This window comes from Dasypus novemcinctus, chromosome 24, assembly GCF_030445035.2.
Source record: "Dasypus novemcinctus isolate mDasNov1 chromosome 24, mDasNov1.1.hap2, whole genome shotgun sequence".
NCBI classification, from domain to species: Eukaryota; Metazoa; Chordata; class Mammalia; order Cingulata; family Dasypodidae; genus Dasypus; species Dasypus novemcinctus.
In genome coordinates this window covers 17,196,591-17,218,718 of record NC_080696.1, presented here as the reverse complement: position 1 = coordinate 17,218,718, position 22,128 = coordinate 17,196,591, and the positions used below count along the sequence as shown (strand labels likewise).

The window sequence follows — 22,128 nt, the reverse complement described above, 5'->3', positions numbered from 1 at the left end:
ATCTAAATGCTTCTGGGATACAGAATGGTACAGATCACGAACCAACATCTGGATGATTTAAGTGAAAGAGAATCAGAACCACATGGATCACACTTGTTCAAAATAACACACGGCTTTGAAAAAGGATGAAGAAGGTGCCATTGAAATGTGCTCGATTGTATTGAATACCAAATGCCTGAGAAGAACTTTGAAAGATCCAGTCAGCCAGGAGTATGCAGGGCTGCCCTTTCCTGAGCACAGACTCTCAAAGTACAGTAGGTGGGTCCAACCTCAGTATCCTCAATTTGCTTTTCAGACATGATACAAACCAAGCCCAGACAAGAGTAAGCACCTGTGACCACCTCAAGACACACCTGGGATATATGCACAGCAGCGACTCAATACCAACATCCTCCCAAGAAAAAGCAGTGATGAAAACAAGCCCCTGTTGTTTGCATAGAATGTAAACCCTGTGAATTAAAACAGCCTTTACAACTTATAGGAAATTTTTCAATTTCAAAGAGTCCAAAGAATTTGTATCCAGAGGAGAAATCATTAACACCCTTGCCAACTTTTGATTAGTCGTCATTTAGATTCCCTTAAACAATGGTTTCAAGCTCTTGCCTCACCAAAAGAGATGTACAGACTGTCTGCTTTGCTTCATGACCTGGTTTCATCCGCCCTTCTCTTCTGCTGTTTATCTATCCAGTCGTGCTGTAGCCCCACACATGGCTGGGAACGACTGCAGGGCTGGGTAGCCTGGGAGGAATCACATCTTGACATGTGCCAGATACACAAAAGTGCTCCCCACCTTCCAGGGTAGGTGGGAAGGCCATCAACTCAGGGGTCCAGGTAAGGGGAGTGGCCTAGGGGCCACAGATACTCTTCCTCAAGAAGGCCCCAGTGGGGTGTGCATTCAGGGCTGGCTGGCTGAGGCCCTGGGGGCATGGGGCTAGGTAAGAAGTGGCAGGTCTCAGGTAAGTGACCAGGGACCAGGGCCAACACCCAACATCAGAATGAAGGCCCAAGATCAGAGCTGGCACAACGCAGAGAGGCAAAGGCAGGTTCCCAGCTGGATAAGCTGGGAGAAATGTCAGTCTAGGGAAGACGTGAACAAGGACCAGCGATAAGGAAAACACCAGCCCCAGGCAGACCTAATCAGGAGAACCAGCCTACCGCGCAGATAGAGATGGAATAAGGGAGACATGCTTGGACAATAAAGACAGAGCAGGGCAAGCCAAACCCTTAATCCTACACCTGGACCAGCAACACTGGGGCAGCTCAGCCCATCACACAGGCGGCCACTATGACCGAGCTAGGTCTGGCCCCAAATTCTCAAAACCCAGAGTGAATAGTTGCTAAAGGAAGCATGACATTCTGCTGGGCTTGCTCACCCCATCGAACTGGAGAACCTAATCCTCCACCATGAAGAGGGACCAGGGAAGGTTTTAACAAGAGGACATTTCTGAAGACACAAGGTCCAGGGAAGAAAACTCCTGTCTAAAAGTAAAGGTTTTTTGATTGTCATTAGGTACACATGCACAAAGTCAGAACACTACCTGAAAAGCTCCTAAAATTCCAAGAAGACACACTCCAGGAAGGAGCAGCAAGAGGAAGAGAAGCCCAAAAAAAGTATCTTTCAAAAAGTGACCTCCACAAAGATACCTGGAGGGGCAGCCTCGGCAGAATGCCCGCCTGGTTGGGAAGCAAAGGCTGCAGGTCTATCTCTCCAGCAACCCCTTCTGGCCAACATGGTAGGAATAGAAAGAACGCTGAGGAAATGGAAATGCGGGGGCATGGGTGGGAGGGGCAGGGAAATGGACAAGTTAAAATGGCTAGATCACTTGGGGTGATCTAGTTAACAGCAGAGAGGCAAGGCCCCTCTGCTGAATTTTGTACCTTGTGGACTGTGCCAAGGAGGGAGGTATCTATGCAGAAGGCTTGGAGTGGACTTGACTAAAGAAAGTCAGGACTCAGCAGCAGCACAGCTATCAGTAAGAGAGGTTCCAGAAGAGTTAACATAAGGTCTTGACTGCTTTATGCCAAGATAGAGCACCACAGGAGACAAGTATCCAGTAAGCTTCTAGGTCTCAAGTGGACACATCTGGGGCCTTTATTTCCATTGGGGTCCTGTGTAGATGCAACGATCCCACTGGCACTATATTTAAAAGACTGTGAGAGAGGAATGATCTAGTAATATGACATTTGTCTTAATTATTAAGGTTTCATTTTCAAATGGCACCTCAGGGCAAGTTCCATGCTGACTTAGGCTCCAAGGAGCCCATGTTAATGAAAAGCCACCTGAATGACAGGCTGAGGTAGAGAGAGATGACCATTTAAGCAGCAAGGATGGAACTGTTGTTTTCCAACCATGAGGATGAGTTACTACTTCATTGTTACTCCATCCCACACACACACAGGGGACTTATCAAAGTGACATCCTATGCATTCTATAGCCAGAAAGGCAATATTCCATCAAGAAGTTTTGCTGTTGTTTTATGAACCATTCTCATGCTAATCTCTATGAAGGGCATGGAAAAGTATAAATAAGGTCCCCTGACTCAAAAAGTTTAGAAAGCCAAGACTCAATCACTGATAAAGAAGAAACACTGCCCAGTTGGCACCACTGGCTGCCAGAATCTAAATAAGTGAAGAAAAAAAACAAAAACCCAGGGAAGATGAAGAGGGCTTTGTGGAGAAAGCTGCTTCGTAAGGACTGGCTAGACCTGGATAAGTAGAATGGCAAGGGAAGGACCCAAGGCCACCCAGATTCTCCCCTTGACCAAGAGAGGGAATTGTAAACCAGAACTGCTCATACAAGTTATAACAAGTCAAGATTGCTTTTACTTGCCCTGAGATTTCTGCTTCTGTCCAAGATGGAGCAAGAAGAACCAGATGTTCCCTTCTGTGATAGAAAAAGGTGGCAAACCTAAGAAACAACAGTTTTCAGGACACTGGCATCAGGCAACAAAGGACAGTGGTCCTTGAGATGGGAAATAGCTGAGGTGGGTCTTGGATTGCCCCAGCCAACTGCCTTGAGTTTCCAGGCTGTGGCACAGGGAAGGGACCAAGGCTGAGCCTGATGGGCTCCCTGAGTCAAGGGAAAGGAGTTGAGAGTTCTCAGGGCAGAGTGGCAGAGAGAAGACAGCTACACAGAGCATGTGGGAGATCTGTGGAGAGCCCCTCGACCCCTGACCTTCTGACTGAGCATTGATCAGCACATGTGAATGAGGACACTATCTGAAGCCAGGGAAAGAACCACCTGAGAGGATTAGAGGTCACAGAGCAGTTCTCATCCAGGGCTGGGGAGAGCATTTGGCCCCAAGAGCCAGACTGGAAACCCTCAATCTATGGGGCGGTGGGGAGAGTGCTCAGAAAGGCCTTGCCTCAAGAGTGGAGAATAATTAGTCCTCAAACAAGTTATAAGAAAACCAAAAGGATCAAACTGACTCCAAGTAAGTTAATTAAAAGTTCAGAGCAGTGATAGGAACATAAAACCACCCAGTACCCAACAGAGTGAGTGCTGTCTGAAGTCTGCACAACTTTCTTCAGTCTTAAAAGGGGAAGGAGAAAACCCAGAATAATGCAGTTCTGTTCCCCTCAGCCCACAGCCCTTCCTGGATGCGCAGGAAGTGCACGGCAGCAGGCATGCCAGCATTCAGTTAAAATAGGGCACATGCCACTGTAAGTCACCTTCCGTCAAGGACTGTCATTTGAGAAACAGTAGAGTGAATCTTGTCCTATAGTAGTCTACGCTGTTGGCAAACCTGAAATGGACAGCTGTTCCTAAAATGGATACAACTGAAAAATAACTGAGGACCCGATTTTTTTTCTTTTACATGAGATTGTCTCATTGCATAAAATTCTGCTTCATGTGACATTTTATTAGAAATACTGGTCTTATAAAAATAAATGACTTATTACTGGGAAGTGGATTTGGCCCAACAGATAGGGTGTCCACCTACCACATGGGAGGTCCAAGGTTCAAACCCAGGGCCTCCTGACCTGTGTGATAAGCCAGCCCATGCACAGTGCTGATGCGCACAAGGAGTGCCGTGCCACACAGGGGTGTCCCCCGCGTAGGGAAGCCCCACATGCAAGGAGCGTGCCCCATAAGAAGAGCCGCCCAGTGTGAAAAAAGTGCAGCCTGCCCAGGAATGGTGCCACACAGAGAGCTGACACAGCAAGATGATGCAACAAAAAGAGACACAGATTCTGGGTGCCACTGACAAGAATACAAGCGGACATAGAAGAACACACAGCAAATGGACACAGAGAGCAGACAATGGGGGGGGGGGGCCGGGATATTAATATATTTGTGCTGCCCACAGTCCATAAATTAACAGCTTAGGCATATGCCCTGCCTGATGAAATCCTCTTAAATAGAACTGAAAACCAGTCTCCAAAATACTACCTTTAAACAGTTTCTCTCCTACACATAAAAGGATAAACCATCAGCCAGGTGAGTGCTGCCCAAACTGCAAGAGTTACGGAGTCAAAAATACAGGTCACGCCCAGAACCCCACAATACTAGTCCAGTCACAAAGGAATTTGGTCCATTTCTAAGGAGACAGTGAGCTCTCCCCTTCCCAGAGAAACACAACAGCCAAAGCGCAAAGGGAAAACCATGTCCTGCCATCAAATGATTAAACACAGCATTGTCAAAAGATGCAGAAACGAAGGCTGCTCTGACTCGGCAGGGCCAACCCTTGGCGTTGCTCTGCTCTCAAGACTGATCTGGACAGGAGCAGACCAGGGTGGGCTGCGCTGGCTCCATCCAGGAGGACACCTTCCTCTCCCTGCAGACTAGTGCAAGGATCAAATCTAAGAGTGGAGCCAGTCAAGTTAATTACAGACACTCCCCGGAAGGTGAAGCTAAATGAGATGGACACTGTCCAAGAAGGAAAATGTTATTTCGAAACTTCAGGATTGGCAGGGGGTTTCACTGATTTCTTTTTTAAGAAACTTTAAGTATGAGGTCATTTTTGTATAATTACTGAAGAAGGTTTGATGATGCCCTTTGAAAGGAAAGCTGGTCTCCTCCAAAAGACCAAAAATATCCATGGGCAAACAGGGACCTTATTTGCCAGGTGTTTTTCTTTTTCAAGTGTCTTACCCTGTAACAGAGGCTGGGAAGTAGCACACTCCATACATTACTACATCTTCCTAGCAAGCCCAAGATCCAGGAATCTGAGCCAGCAATCTAAACAGTCAGCACTTTTTTCTGGGGACAGGCAGGGATGGCTCCAGAATTTCTACATAAGAAGAGTTTGGCCATGGCAATTGGGTGGTAGGGGGCTGAACTGGGGATCCTATCTGGAAGCTGTGTTTGCATTGCAAACCCACTGCTTTTACTTACATTATAACATATATATATTCTGAGCAGCTTATGGGACTGATGGAAACTACAGGAGGTGGGGGGTTCAATGCCCCCCAGCCACCCCTGGCACCACTGCAGGGGGGCAGGTGGGAGGGAGCTGCATCTTTGCCCTGACAACAGAACTAAAAAAGAGTGCCCTCTAAGCCAGTGCTATTCAAAGTGTGGGCAAAAGACCACTGTCTGCTCCAGTTACTTGGGCAGGTCCGTGAGGAGGCAAGCATAGAAAGTGAGTGATTCAAAAATTTTATAGTCATTTGACATTGCTGTGCATTCTTACGACATTGATCCCCAAGAAGATCAGACATCAAAATGCAAAAAAAAAAAAAAAAAATTACCGAACCTGGCCCTTCCCCACAAGTATTTAGGGAAGCATGGGCTACCTAAGCCTTCCCTGGCTCTTCTTAGCATGTAGGCCCAATTGGTAAGATTAAAACGGTAGGCTGGTCTGGAAGCAGTGGGTACAAGCAGATAAGGGAAGAAGGCAAAGAGGAGGGAAAAGAATAACTGCGGCCTCAGGTGATTCTGAAATAGACTAAAGTCCCCTTAGAGAGTAACAAGAAGGAGGAAAGGCCCCAGAGAACTGCAAATGCTGGAAAGCATCAAATGAGTCTGTTCTTCTGGAAATGAGGCACAGGATGGCTGAGCTCGCTCAGTGTCATCCTGGAGCTCCGGCTAGCAAGGCCTCCTACAGGTCACCGATTCCTGAGGAACGAAACTGTGTGTGACTTGCTGTTTACTTTACTAAGGGCCCAGATAGTAGAAGGCTGAGAACGTGCAAAGACTTTTGCAGAAATATAAAAATCTCAACGATTACAATTTGGCTGTCACTAACCTATCTTCAGTTACCTCGGCAACCTTTTCTAACATCCTCTCTTTGCCAGGCTGTAAATGCCCATCAGTCTCTCCTAGTCTCCTCTGAGTTGACTTCAACATCTGGCTGATTCCCTCACTAATCAGTTAAAAAGTCTTTGATACCTGCTCACTATACACTGGTATAGGAATGAAGTTTTAACTTTTTAAAATTATACTTTGATCATTAGTATGAAGACTCTGCTTTTCCCTTACTGAACTCTCTCTCCCCTCCTGGGTAACATGGATTAACATCACATTTCCCATAGCAAAAGGATAAAAGTATCAATAAGAACAAAGAGGAGATACCAAAAAATCACTTTTTAAATGAACAAATAATTTGAGGAAAAATTCTCAACTACATTCCATTAAAATGAGTAACCAACAAGCCAGGCATCAGTAAAATCACCTTCCTATATATAAAAACATTGCATTTTTATAAACTTGTTTCCATAGTAAAAGTATTTTCTTGCTCTCTTGAGAGCAAAAACCTTTTACTATGCAATTAATTCTTGTATGGTTTTCCCACAAATACACCCTAATGAGATGTGGAGAAAGAGAAGCAGATGTATAGCAAAGAAAGTTCAGTTTACAGTTATGATTTTAATCATTTTAATCTCAAAGTTCTGGATGATTTCTATATATCAATATATCTGTACACACACACACATACACACACACAACTTCCTTGCTTTTGTGACTCTGTTAAGAGACCCTAGAGAAGATCCCCCTTTATGAGCCTGGAGGCCAGTACATAGTACTTTGGGTTAAGACATATTTTCTTTGTTCACCAGACTGTCCTTGATAGCAGTTAAGGCCTAGAGGCCTTGGAGTGGTACTGTCCCAACAGAAATATAAAGCAGGACACAAATAAAAAACACACAGGCAAGTTTAAGTTTTCCAGTAGCCACATTAAAGAGGTGAAATGAATTTTAACACAGCATAAATCTAGATAAAAAATTACCACTGAGATATTTTACCTTCCTTTTTTATATTAATTTTTCAAAATCCAACACACATCTCAAATGCCCCACTGTCCCCAAGCCCCTGACCACTCTCAGTGTGGGCCACGCAGCCCCTCACCCTGGCCAGTCACCACGCCCAGCTGGCCCTGTAAAGTGTCCCTTGCACTACCACCTCACAGATACACTCACAAGGCCACTACCCTGAGGACTACAGACCAGTGAGACAGGTGCTGGGGAGAAGTCTGGGCGCGGCACTCCAGGAAGTTCTGCCCCTGCTCTGGCCAGGCTGGACACCAGCTTCCTGAGGACTAGAAGGCTGTGACCAGGGACCCCCTGGTGGAGCTCTGAGAAGATGGAACCCTCAGCTCCCTCTAGGGCCAGGTCCACTCTCCGGCCAGGTCCCCCTATTCTCTTCAGCTGATGTGAGAAAGGAGGAGGCATTGAAACATGTGTGCACACACATGCATGTGTCATCGTGAGTTGTAAGATTTTCTGTGGCAAAGTCTACTTGTCTAGAGAGAAATGTATATATATATATATATATATATATATATATATATATATATTTAGCTCTGAGTTCTACCCTCGGTAGCAGACAAGGAGTCTCCAATCAGGATTATACATGATACCTGAGGAAGACTTCTTGTGAGCAGCCACCGGTTCAACCTTAAAGAGAGCCATTAACCCTTCAGGGAACCAGAGCATAATTTGGGTCCTTCTGGTGTCACTGACTGAACAATACACTATGGTCAAAATTGTTGGCAAGTTTCCAAGTTATCCAAGGCACTGGTATGTTTCAATAAATAATTCTTAGATATGACACCAAAAGCACAAGTGACAAAATAATAGATTCAACTTCATCAAAATTTAAAACTTCTGTGTAAAGGAGATTGAGAAAATAAGAAAACAACCTACAGAATGGGAGAAAACAGTGGCAAACTCATATATCATATATGGGCTTAATCTCCAAAATATAAAGAACTTTTACAACACAACGAAAAGACAACCCAGTTTAAAACTGGCAAAGAACTTGAAAAGGCATTTTTCCAAAAAGGATATACAAATGGCCAATAAGCATATGAAAAGATGCTCAATATCCTCAGCCATTAGGGAAACGCAAATCAAAACCACAATGAAATACCACTTCACACCACAAGGATGGCTATACTTTAAAAATGGAAAATGACAAGTGTTGGGGAGGATGTGGAGAAATTGGAACTGTCATGCACTACTGCTGGGAATGTAAAATGGAGCAGCCACTGTGGAAAATATGGCAGTTCCTAAACAAGTTAAATATAGAATTACCATGTAAACCAGCAACTCTACTCCTAGGTATATACCCAAAGAAAATGAAAATAGTGTCAAACAGATAATTGTACACTACTGTTCACAGAAGCATTATTCACAAAAGCCAAAAGGTAGAAACAAACTAGATATCCATTAGCAAATGAATGGATAATCAAGACATGGTACATATACCCAGTGAAATATTATTCAGCCATAAGAAAGAAGTTCTGAGACATGCTGCAAAATGGAGAGCCTGGAAAACATTATGCTCAGTGAAGTAAGCAAGGGACAAATATTGTATGATCTCCCTTTATGAGATATCATTAGCAGATGATAGTCTATTAGCAAACAGAATTAGCAAATTTGCTGAGACAAAGTAGATCAGAGGATGGAGAGAGGTGGGGAGGGAGAGTTTTTGTTTGGTGGGTATAGAGTGTCTGTAAATAAACTTTAGTTTAAAATATAAAAGTTATCTATTCTAATGCATTCCAGAGTTACTCTACTTAGACAATACCTATGTATGATTTTAAATAGTTAAAGAGGTTGTTTAAACTGAAGAACTTGGTCCAAGACAAGTAGGTATCTGGCTTTTCCCTGATTTATTACCAAGTGCTTTATCCAGTAAGACTTTCTGAATACAACTGAAATGTCTGGGGAGCTAAGGAGGTAGGAATCACCTGAGCTCTGCATATTCCTCACCATTAGCAGCTTAAAGGTGATGGACATCCAGGTGAAAACCGGCAAGCTATACAGAGAAAAGGAATCACGTGATGCCAGCCAAGTGCAGTCAGTGCCTTCCTTCACTGTTATCTGTTGCTTTTTTGCTGCCCTTCAGGACACTGGGTCTCCACAGAGCTCACCTGGTAGGTAGAAGGCCAACACTCAAAAATGCTTCACCTGCTGGATTCTGAAACATTCAATTAAAATATGTAAATGTACCACTAAAGGGATTAAAAAGAACTTAATTACAAAGACAGCACTTCCTTTCAGAGGCTTAAATACCAGGACTGAGCTAATTACAGAGTGCAAGGTACATTGCTGCCTTGGGTATAATTCACACAAATTGTTTTTCTGCCTAAAAATGCACTCTACTTGATCTGCCTCAGAGAACAGGAGTAAAAGGTCATTTCTCTGTGTGTGTGTGTGTGTTTCCATGAGACTAGCTATTAATCTAGCTCCTTGGAAGCAACTTCCTACATAGCTGTCAAAGCATCAAGTCTCACTTTTTAAAGGTAGTGGGGTCCTCCACCATGAAGGGCTGGTGTTCCTTTTCCAATGTCAATGAGGAAACCCTGAATTGTCCAAACTCAGAAGCAATCCCACCCACCTGCCAGGTTACCTGTATATTTGGAAATTAAAGGAAGATTATTCTATTTGCAAAAGACATTACTAAAATAAATAAGTCAAATAAATAAAGACATTACTATGAGAAGAAAATTTAAAGCAAAAGCCAAGAGATTTCATTTTTAGTTTTTGCCTTCCAACTCCAACGATGCACTTCATTCACTGCATCCCCTAAAGAGATCTTTCCAGGTACTAAACAATAGCAATGCCCCCAAATAGCCCTCAGTGAAGGCAGGCAAGTGTGTCCCATGAGGACAGGGTGTGGCCAGCAGTGACAGCCTCTAAAAGCAGAATTACCTCGATTTTGTCCTGATATAAAGAGAGAGGGTTCCAGACTTCCGGTTGGCAATGACTCCAGTATTTCCCCAGTCTGGACTAATGACTTAAATCTTTAGCATCTAGCTACAACTGCTGCTGAGCAGCTCACTCAGCCTTTATCCTGTCATCCAAGTCTAAGTGAAAAAAGGAGAGGTGAAGAAAACCACACACATAATGCCTGGATGGTCTTAGATAAAGCTTGATCAGTCATGGTTCCCCCAATGCAGGCAGCCAAGGGGAAAAGAGAGCACGTGAGAAGGGTTCAAAAATGGCTGTGTATTCAGAATGGCACAGGCTCAAAAACCAGCAAAGGAGCTTGGAATATATTTGGCTACAAGAGCAAAATCTTCCATTTGGAGAACATATTTGAGATGCCAATAGTGTTTCTGTCTCTTGGCATTTTGTCTTTAACATCTCCACACTTGACTCCTGTAAGTGCTGTTAGATAGAGAGATGCTTATTCTGAAGCCTTCTGAAATGGAAATAAATAAAAAGGCTCTCCAAACATTTATCATGCAACAGATTATAATGACTGTAGGCAAATATCTCCTAACAATAATAATAAAGTTAGCTATTGGCTGTATGCAAAATGAGCAACTCTAAGTGATAGTTTAGACCAATCAGAAATGAGTTCTGTTCCTTTCAGAATCAAGTCATTTCATGTATTTTAGCTGTTGGATGTACAAAGCAGCCATCTGAAAGGTGATTCTTTAAAAGGAGAGCCAAAACAAGAACATAGACCAGATCTAGATGTGTTAAAAATAACCCAGTCAGTCAGTGGACATTTGTTTGAAGCCCATTCTGTCCCAGGCACTGGGCCAAGCCAACTGTGAATTCATAAGCAACCACGTGTCAGGCATGTGCTCTACTCTGTGCTGCTCTGTCCTATCTCATCTGGACACTGCAAAGCCAGGGATGCCTCCAGGGCATCTAGCTCTCGAGGGCAACAGAGCCCAGGGCCCTGGAGGTGTCACCCTCTTCCCTATCAGTGACCCATTCAGACTGTAAGTGACAAGGAAAGGTTTTGTTTTTAAACAGGCATTTGCTTTATGCCTCCCACATCAGGGGACTTGTTAGTACATTTCATTTATCAGGAATTCAATAAATCATGCTTATAAGGTAGAATATTCTCTCTCTGGCCCATATGCTCACAAGGAGACAATGCCGCATCCTCGTGCAAGGCTCCAGGCAGGAGACGAGCTCTCCGGATGTGTAGGATGGAATCCCTGCCAGCACCCCTCACAGACAACTCTCTGCGCTCAGGATCCCTGAGAGAAAATCCACACCCCGTGAGTCATTTTGTAAATGAAAGAGAAAAACAATTAACTTGTGCTTTGCTGATGTACTGACCATTGTTAGGAATGTTCCAGAAAACACTGCAAGAACACTGAAGTAGCTTTTCCACCCCTCAGCATTAGTCACTGTTTTAATGCTACCTTTCATGAGTATAGTGCTTGTCCACAAAGTAATTGCATGGCCAGAGTCTCCACACTATGAAAGGCCTGCCTTCTTCCTGTGTCCCCTTTGCTCCAAGCCTATTTACCATCCCGCTCCCCAGAACTCCAGCCTAAGTCTGTCTTCATCTCATCCACCACCTCCATTCACTCTAAGTCCATCACAGCCCTGGCTTCTGCTCCCACCACTTTACCAAACGTCCTTCATAAAAAAGGTCATCGCTATTTGTGCAGGTGAATTCTCTGGAAGGATACATGAGGAGAAATTTATTTTTTATAATTCTGCACTGTTTGAGTTTTATATGCAAGAACTGGTTGCTTTTATTTTTTTTTAATCAACAGAGGCTTATCAAAGATTGGCAAATGAGCTGCCTTTTCCTTCTTTAAATATTTATGTTTTAAAAAGCACACCTAAGAAATGTTCTTTTTAAGAACAAATGAATAGTAATTATACAGTGGAAACACCCTGGCAGATACTCCTTGAAGTGATCAAGGAGAGCATCACAGTAATAAGACACACTGTATCATGCATGTTCCAGCACCAAGCGCCAAGGAGGACACAGCATCTTTTCTTTGGTCTTCCTGCAGAGACGTAGAAGCTGAATCCTGAGGAAACAGGTTAAGTCCAGATTCCTCAAAATAACCAACCAACCCTCTTCAGAAATGTCAAGGTCATGAAAGACAAAAGATGAGGGATTATCCCAAATTGGAGGAGATTAAGAGGACAATACCTAAATGCAATGTAGGATTTTGCATTGGATCCTAGACCAAGAAAAGGAAGATGACATTAAGTGGGACAAGTGGCAGTTGAACAGGCCCGTAAATGTAATCAGTGTTAACTGGCTGGTTTTGATCCTTTACTACAGATACGTAAAATGTTAGCATTTGGGGAAGCTGGGCAAAGGGCATATGGGAACTCTCTGCTCTATTTTTGCAACTTTATTGTAAGTCTGGAATTCAGAATAGTTTAAAAATAGACATACATCTGTACATACATACATAAAAGGTCTCTTTTGATTCTGTGGCCAGGAAGTACAATGGCACTTTCCAAATGTTCACTTCAGTATCTTTACGGCAAGACCATCCCAGAAATTCTCTGCCCCAGGGCTTGAATGCTACAGACTTCCTAGTTCCCCTTTTACCTCTGTGGCCACTTTATCTTCACACTCAGACCATCTCAAGGACCACCTCTCAAGAAATGACTCCAGAATCTCTCTCAGGGAGCAGATGTGGCTCAGGCCACTGGGCACTTGTGGGAGGTCCCAGTGCCACCGGTTCCCGATGCCTTCTGGAGAAGGCGAGCAAACAATGAGCAGACAGGCAAGAGAGCCATTTGGGAATGGGGGAGGGATACATTTCAGAAATAATTTTTTAAGAATCTCTCCCCCTACTCTGATGATATAGAAAAGCACTGTCACCAGCATTCCTCATTTGACTCTGCACTGCCCGTGCAGTTAAGATGAGCTTGTAAAATTCATCCCCAGCCAGCAGATTTGACATGAACTTGAGACTTGAGTTGGTCCCAACATCAGACCTCTACCTCCTACCAAGCAGTTATACATGGCATCCTGCTGGCATCATGCAAAATCCCAAAAGCTGAATTTCACATTCCCACCCATCGACCCCCTCCCTGGCCCTCAGTGTCTTCAGTGTCATCTTTGACTCCTTCCACTTCTCCCACTTCCATGGCCATCTCTATGCCTACTGCCACGACCCATTTTTACACTTCCACTCCCTCTGTCCTGGCCTCCTGCAAGGTGCTCAGGGTGACACATGAGGAAAAGAACACCAAACACGAATCAGATTTGAGGCCCAGCTTACCACTCCCTACTTGTAACTTTGGAGAAAGCTCTTCTAAACTTGGTTTTTACCAGTGTAAAACAGATTATTAAACAAGAATCACATTTGACAGGCCCTCTTGACCCAACACTCTTTTTTTCCTAGGAACATCTCCCACTCAGAGAGTGAACAAACTAGAAATTCACGTTCCCAAACTCCAGGGAGCCTGTGGCACAGCTCTGCCAAGAGCATCTGAGAGAGAGAATGTTAGAGCACTGCAGGGAGAGATGTGCCCTCCTCACAAAGAAAAATGAGGGAAAGTGCCAAGCCTTCAATCAGTCATGAAGGCTATGAGGGTGTGCTACAGCAGTCATTTTGCCACCATGAGGCAAGTCAAGAGAATGACAATGAAGCCACCAAAACCTGGCATCATTGAGCTGCCAAATTAACCAACCCTTGAGTAACCTTTCTTAACACTTGGTATTATGAGAAAAATTAAATGTTCTTTTTGGTGAGGGAAACTTTAACCAAGAATTCTGCCTGGTTATTACTTTCAGTCAAAGCAGGGCTCAATGACCAACACTATTCACGAGAGGATAAGAGAGAGAATCATAAAGCAGCAACATCACACCAGAGGGGTAGATGCAAAGAGCTGTCACCTTGCTTTCAACTTTCTTCATGTTAAGCACCCTGCAGAGAGGGAAAAACTCATTCTATCTATAACAGACAGCTCTCACCACTTTTATCCCTCCTCATATCAAAAAGTCAATGGTTCCTCACTGTCTACAGGGGATACAAAGTACATGCATATGGCTAGAAAGGCAGAGTAAGGACCTTGGATGTAAATCTAGATGTGTTAAAAATCATTGAGGGGGGTACAAGTGACTCAAGCAGTTGAGCACCTGCTTCCCATATGGGAGGTCCCAGGTTCAGTTCTCAGTGCCCCCTAGAAAAAAATAAAACCAAACAACTAGCAAAATAAATGGGGAAAAAAAAAAAAAAAAACTTGGGAAGTGGATGTGGCTCAAGTGATTGGGCTCCCATCTACCATATGAGAGGCTCTGGGTTCAATTCCCGGGGCCTCCTTGTGAGGGCAAGTCGGCCCGCACCCGCGGAAAACTGACAGCCTGTGCCCACGGAGAGCTGGGGCGGCAAGATGATGCAACAAAGGGAGACAAGCAGACACAGAAGAACGCACAGTGAATGTACACAGACAGCAGACAGTAAGCAAGCGGCAAGGGGGGTGATAAATAAATAAAATAAATCTAAAAAAAATAACTCAGGAGAGCCAATGGGTTCAGTGGTTGACTGCCAGCTTCCCACATACAAGGTCCTGGGTTTAATCCCTGATCCCTCAAAAAAAAAAAAAAAAAAAATTGAAGGGAGTGGATGTAGCTCAGTCATTGAGTGCCTGCTTCCCATGTACCAGGTCCTGGGTTCAAGCTCTGATACCTCCTAAAAAAAAAAAAAAAAATCACTGAATATTTATAGATAAAATGACAGTAATGCAGAGATTAGCTTCAAAACAATACAGAGGACTGGATAATTAAAGAAATAAGAGGTACCTTGACTGGATAATGGTTGATGTGGACAATAGGTAAATGCTGGGTTACTACACTATTCCATCTAACTTGCGTACGTTTTAAAATTTTCCATAGTAAAAACTGAAAGTCATTTAAAGGTAAGAGTAGAGAAGTGAACTATGTAATTGTTAAATATATGCATCAGCAGATCCTAGAGAAGCCTATCAGAATTGTAAACTTATGTGATTTGTTAGTTTTACTTACTTTTATATAAATACACACACACACACACAGAGTGTGACAGTTTGAATTTTGTGAATCCCAGAAAGAGATTATGTTGTTAAAGTAATCCATTCCTGTGGCTGTGGGGCCCTTTGACTACACCAAATTTGGTTGAGGAGCCTTTGTTTAGATTACTTAATAAATTTGATTTAGGCTTCTGTTTGGACAATGTCAGTGAGGCATGAGCCAGATTGGGTCTCCACCCTCTTGTTCCATCTGATATAAATGGAGACACAGAGAAAGGAAATAGCCATATTGATTCTGCCACGTGAGAGAGGACTGCAGGAAAACAGAGAAGCCCCGAGGGGCTGAGAGAGGGCCTGGAGTCTGGACCAGCAGAGCAGAGGCAGGAAAAGAGGCCCCTGAGGGGCTGGGCCCGCGGAACAGCTCGAGGCTGAAGGGCTGAGCCCAGCCAAATGCCTGACAAGCCACCTGGGCTCCAGGAGATGGTGAGCTGGGAGGGGACCTCAGCAAAGATCTGTCATCTTGCCTCGCCACGTGGCAGGACACCAGGATCACCAGTAGCCAACTTTGGTGAGAAAGCATCTCTAATGATGCCTTGATTTGGACATTTCACAGCCTCAGAACTGTAAGCTTTTACCCTAATAATTTTCCCAACATAAAAGCCAACCCATTTCTGATACTTTGTATCGGCAACCCTTTGGCAAACTAAGACACTGAGCCATAAAGATGTTCATACCCATTTTGTAGAATTTCTCTTTAATTAAAAAAAAAATCACCTGCATAAAAATGCCTACTTCGGTATTACTTATACTGCCGAAAAAATTAAAAATAACCTAGATTTACAACAATAAAGGAAAAGTTAACGTAAACTGACAATTTCATAAACATAAAAATGATATAAAGACTAGTCTTCTCATTGAAAGTGTGTGATAATTATATCAAGATAAAGCATATGTGAATATTTGGAAAAGATTATAGAGAAATAAGAAATTGGCAAGTGACTCAGCTCCTGCCTACTACACGGGAGGTTCCTGGGTTGGTTCCAAGTGCCTCCTAAAGGAGACAGAAAGTTGGCACGACAGGATGGTGTGGCGAGCTGACATAACAAGATGACACAACAAGAGACATGAGGAAAACATAATGAGACACAACAGAGCATGGAGAGGAGGTGGCTCAAGCAATTAAGCACCTCCCTCCCACATCAGATGTCCTAGGTTTGGTTCCCCAGTGCCGCCTAAGGAAACAAGGAAGATGAATACATGCAAGTGTGCAAACAATGAGTGGGTGGGAAGAAATAGATACATTTTTTTAAAAAAAGAAAGAAATTAAAATAATTGCATTGATATGAGAAAATTTTTTTAGTTTTATTCAATGTTTTTATGAAATTTGTTTCATTAAGAATTCACAACCTAGGCTATAAGATTTCTCCAGTTTGATTTTTTTAATGGAAAATATAAAAAAATATATAGTTCACCTCTGAACATAGTAACTCTTCTAGACTCTACTGGAATGTCTGTTCATATACATGAAGTCCCTCACTAATCTGCATGTTGGTTACCCTAGAGGACCCCCAGACCCAGTGTGGGCACCTCTGGTCATCATGACCTGACGGGGTAGAGGGAGAACAAACAAGAGCTCAGGAGAAAGACCCAGAAGCCCAGGGTTCCAAACGCACCCAGGCAGTAAGTGCTGCCCTGCTTTTGAAGTCCACGTCCTCACTCCTAGAGAAGTCTCGAGAGCTCAGGGAGAGAGAGAAGCTCTCCCCTGCCCCCCAGAGGACAATGGAGCCCGGGTACAAACGCCAGAAAGACATCCGTAAAAACTGTATTTTTTCAATGTAATATTTTTTTAAAAAATAATTTAAAAAAAAACTGTATTGGAAGAGGCGTCTGTAAAATGGCAACATTTAAGAGGGATTTCGCTGACGAGGTTCCTGGCTGGGCAGGAGTCCTTTCTCCCATAGAGCAGAGCTAAGCCCTGCCTGCAAAGTGGCTGGTCCCGGGAGGCCGCGGACCCCCAGGCCACCGCCTTCTCAGTAAAGGCTTCGCTCCTTCAGTCGCTTTTAAGCTTCTAAATCATGTTTATTATATAAGAGGTTACAGTCATAATAGTCTCAATGTATTTAATTATATTTTACAGATAGTTTTTTCTTTTAATCCTCACCACAGCTCTGTCAGGCAGACACTAAAAGTCCCATTGTAAAGATGGAAAAAACGAGGTTCAGAAAGGTTAAGAGGCTCCCCACAACGCATGTGCTGGGCTCCTTCACCCCCCTCCCAACAATGCGTGTGCTGGGCTCCTTCACCCCTTTCGTAAGCTGCCCTGCATCATTCTCTTTCTTCCCCGCTGAGGACAGGGACAGTGTGCCCAGGGAGCAAAGCACAGAAGCACTGACGGGGAAGGGAGGCAGGAGCTGCTGGCTCCTCACCTGGACTGTGAGAGTGGGAGCCAGGGCCTCCTCTCCTGTTCCCCTCAGTGTCCCTGTGTCAAGACAGGTCAGCAAATACTCATTCCAAAAGTGTCTACCACAGCACAGTCCACTAGAACTTTCTGGGGTGAGAGAAGCATTCAAACCTGTGTTGTTCCAATACAGAAGCCAAGAGCATATATGGTTCCTGCAGCTGAGAAATGTGGCTAGTGCCACTGTGGAAGTCCATTTATTTTATTTTAATAAATTTACATTTTCATGGCTACATGTGGACAGTGACCACGGTTTTGGACAGTGCGGAGCTAACATACACTGCTCTCTAAACCACACAGTCGCTTCATGGGAGATGCTTCAGCTGTCTGTTCTGGCCCAATTCCTACACCTGCCTGCTTCGTGGGAGCTCCACACAGGCAGTGGATACATGGTGGTGTTAAGACTGCTTCTTTCACCGTCTTAGTTAAGGAGCAAGCAACTAAATGAATCCCAAATAAACATGATTCATACTGAAGACAATTTTTGTACTATAACAAAAGCAAGAGGAAAACAAGAAGCAATGTCATTCATGGATCGTTTCCTCTTCACTGACATAAAGGATATGTTAGAACAAATGTCCCCTCCCAACTCTCACCCCCTCCCCCAACCAACTACCACAAGAAAGAGTAATAAAAGGTCAAAAAGAAAGGCAAGGAATAATTTTGTTACCAAATTTACCAGTTGTCAAAAAGACAGAACCATGGTTAGGTGTCAACTAGAAGCAGAAAAGATGAATCAGCATCCATGTCATGTTCCTAGAAAATGTCCAATACACAAGTAGCATATATCAGATTAAGAGTTCCAGGTTTGTGAAATTTTAAGACTAAAGAGTTGAATGGTCACTTACTGCTCTGCTGCACCTGGCAGAAAAGCTGTAGGTGACAGTAAGAGAGTATTTCTAAGGCCAGTTCTTAGCTTCTGTGGCACGAGTGACTAAGAGCCCAAGGCTCAGAACCTAGCTCCCGCTGCAGGCACTCCGAGGCTCCTCCTCCCTCTACCCCAGGGGACTCTGCCCCCAGCCCTTCCCTTTGAGCTCCTGACCTCCCAGACAATTGAATCCAAGTACGGCAAAGCACCTGTCCTCTCGCCCCACCTGCTAATCGTGGCTCGTTCTAGCCTGGTGAAACCAGTTCACCCTGTGGTAAGGCAGCGTAAAGAGACCTCATTCTCTTCTAGCTGCCCCAAGTGCCACAAATAAAAGGTATTCCTCCTGGCAAAGGACCAAAAGAAGGACAGAGAATCTGTAGACTGTATCAAAGGTCAACATGCCAGAGACTTTCAAGAAGTCAGAAACCACTTCATGACCTCCATCAGTTAGGAACAGAACAAACCTGCAAACACCGAAGTCCTTGCCTTACATATCATATTCATATTCAATCGCACATCAAAGACATAGACTTCCATTAAGCGCTTGCACTGGCCAAGTATACATGCAGCAAAGAATGAACACAGTTCAGATATGGCTTACACATCTCTGGTAGACAATAGATACTCAATAAAAATACACTCTGTTGGAGACAGATGTGGCTCAAGCAGTGAAGCACCCAGCGTCCACATGGGCAGTCCTGGGTACCTCCTGAAAAAGCAAAAACAAACAACAAGCAAAACAAACGAAAAAAACCCATGCAGAGAAGCTGACGTGGCTCAAAATGGAAACAAGGCGTTTATTTTCAACATGAACATACCCTCCTCTGTCTTCTTCAAGAGACTAACACCAAAAGGCCAGTGGCAGCCTAAAAACTGGTGCACTGTTTACTGGGGGAGAGACTCTCTCCAAGCTTTGGGGGCCGGGGAGGGGTGGGGCCACCCACCCAGCTGCGGGCAATGGGGATGAACAGGAGGCACAATGTCTAGCCCTACACCGTCCAGTATGGCAGCCACTACCCACACGTGGCTGTCTAAATTTAAGCTTAATAAAATTCAACAACATTAAATTTTTAGTTCCCCTGTCTCACTAGCCACGTGAACTAGTGGCTAACTAACTTACTGTATGGTGCAGATGGAGAACAGATCCAGCCTCACAGACAAGTCCACCGGAGAGCATGGTCTCGATAATTAACATAAAACTAAGTCATTCTCATTTTTATTGTCAACATGCACAATAATTCTAAATAATATCAGTAATAAAATACTCCTCCCATCCCTCCCCTCAGATGACACTGTTTCCAAGTAATGACCTGAAGGTCCAGATAAACCTGCCTCCTGAGAGAGGATAACTTAATCTGCAGGCAAACTAAAGTCTGAATTGCATCACTTATTCAAATGAATGCTTAAAAAGACTAATTTGTGTTTCACTCCATTTTTCTAACTCTAACAGAAGTACTCTAAAGAAAGACTACCACTAATTCTATGGAAATCCAGAGAGAAAACTGGTGGAAAGGTTTATCATTATCAAACTGTGTATAATCGTTAAAAATTGTACATTACATACCAAAAAAAAATGGGGAAGGGGTAGAATAGAGAGGAAACTATTTTTCTCCTCTCTAATATAACTTCATACAGGACAGAGAAGGCAAGTCTGACCTCAGAGCTCTAATTCCACAATGTCCAGTTCCCAAACCTGGGCCTAAAATAGAAGCCAGCTCCTTTCTTCCAGCCTGGACAGACAGGGCCGTGGAAAACGACTCGGTTCTCTATTATGGTCCATGCATTAAACATTAACATGGCTACAGTCCTTTTTCCTAGCAGAAACATTAAAAATGCACACAACATTTCTAAGCTCAATTCCCATAAAGGCCTGTAATGCTTTCAGAGGACTCTGAATTTCTGATCTCCCATTCTGTCATCCGTCTGGGTTGCTGCTAGTTCCACCTGCTCCAAGCTCTGTCACTGCCCCTGCCCCACCTACACCCCCACTCAAGAGAGGGCAAGGTCCTTCACGCTCCCTCTGCCTTCTGCCCAGGGACATGTACCCAATTCAGTGCTTTCCTAAGGAGGGAATCTTTGGTCAGATCAGGTTTCTGACTGCATCGCAGTAAAAAAATAAGAAAACAAAAAGACAAGCAGCAAAATTAATACTCAGCTAACCAGGATAGTAAGGTGGATTGTTCTCGATAGGTGACTTGCTAGGAACTCAAAGAGGTAACTGTTTCTGCCCCAAAGTTTTTTAGCTACTTCTAAAAATTATGATATATTACCTGCTGTTTTATAATACCACAGAGGTGCCAGGTCCTCCCTTTTCCTCAGGACCTTTGTACATCCTGTTCCTGCCCCTGGAATGCCCTTCCCATCCTGCTTCATTCTGTTAATGTCTCCTCATTCCTGAGCTCAACTTCACTTCCCCAGGGGAGCTTTCCTGACACCAGATGCGCCCAGGTTCCCCAGTTTTACCCTCTCATCATACCCTGTACTTACGCTTCCTGGCACTTACCATGGTTTGTAACTACATATTTACATGATTCTTTGAAGAATGCCTATCCTACCCCTGTGACTGAACACTCAGTGAGGAGATGGTCTATGTCAGTTTTGTTCATCATTAAATCTTCAAAACCCAATACCATGCCTAGTATATAGCAGGTAATCAATAAATGTTCAAGAGATGCATTAGTTAGTGAATGAACAAACATCTTTGAGAACCAGGGACATATGTTCTTGTACTGCCATGTAACTTCAGCTTCAAATACATTACAGATGGTTGGGTTAGACAAGAGGATTGTGGGAAGATGGGAGAAAAGGAAGCTCCAGGAAACAGACCTCCCCAATAAGACAATGACTGAAATGGCAGAACTATCTGAAAACTGAGGAGTCCAGGGAAGAGCTGGAGGAAGAGTTGGTGAATGCAATGAAGTGAGCTTCGCCCTCCCTGCAGCAGCTACCCTCCCCTTTCCCCAGCCTCGTGACCGGCAGCAGTGGTGCCTGGAGCTCAGGCTCCTGGCAGAGGTTGCTGATGCCAGGATGGGGCCTAAAGACGTAGGGCTCCAAACCCAGCTCACTGGGGCCAGCTCTGAAGGCCACCATTGTTCAATACCCCCTTGAGCAAAGAGGCAGAGGAAAGTTAAAGTCTGTAACCTTCCTCAAAATCAAAGAAAACCGTTAAAGAGCTACATTAACTGGGCAAGAGCTGAGTGAAGAAAACAGTTTCAAAAGCCAGAGAAGCAGCTCCAGGTGCCCTTGCTGACCCTCCCCCACCCCTCCACCACACCTGATGGAGTCAGCCTGTGCTCCCACTGAGGGTCCCTGGTCCCGTTCCAGAGGGAGCAGCGTGGCTGCTGTGTGCATACCAGGGTGCACATATGTCAGTGCCAGTCTATGGAGTAGAAGTCTGAGAGACTAAGTCAGGGAATGTGTCTTGGGCCTCATCTTCCCAGTTTGTCCTGAGGGTAGAGAAGTGGCTTGCAGACAGCTGGAACAGGGTGAGAAATAAGTTGAAAAGCCCTGGTGCAAAGGACTACCAGCATTAAGCCACTCAAGAGAGCACCCAGGTGGGAATGAAAGTCTATTTCAAAGGGAGTACAGCGGGGGTTCACTGGACCTTCTGTAAACTGTAAAAAGGGAGTTTCCAAGGCCTCTAAGCAAGCACAAGCACAAGCACAAGAAAATGAGG

The 22,128-nt window shown here is 44.2% G+C and overlaps 1 protein-coding gene across 2 annotated transcripts in view; it reads right to left on the bottom strand.

Moving 5' to 3' along the window:
* The window catches only part of DTD1 (D-aminoacyl-tRNA deacylase 1), a 220,867-nt gene that overhangs the window by 60,908 nt on the left and 137,831 nt on the right, over positions 1-22,128 (bottom strand). The gene's annotated exons all lie outside the window — the stretch shown is intronic.